This window comes from Cicer arietinum, chromosome 2, assembly GCF_000331145.2.
Source record: "Cicer arietinum cultivar CDC Frontier isolate Library 1 chromosome 2, Cicar.CDCFrontier_v2.0, whole genome shotgun sequence".
Lineage (NCBI taxonomy): Eukaryota > Viridiplantae > Streptophyta > Magnoliopsida > Fabales > Fabaceae > Cicer > Cicer arietinum.
The window spans coordinates 12677186-12677459 of NC_021161.2; positions in this window are offsets into that span (position 1 = coordinate 12677186).

Sequence of the window (274 nt, forward strand, 5' to 3'; positions counted from 1 at the left end):
AACTGTGCATGCACCTTAAAAGGGTTTTCATATGCTTAAAAGTTCATATAACACTTGCCAAATAAAAATAAAATCAAAATAAAGTTCTCAATCCATCAAGTAATACATAACTGACCAAAACATTGATAAATCAATTGAGCAATCGATTATCTAACTCAAAATAAGAATTTCTACTAAGCCAATCGATTTCCAAATCGATTTCCTGAAGGTTTTTAGTGAAATTTGAACTCTGGGCTTAATTCAATCGATTGGGAAATCGATTGAATGAATAACT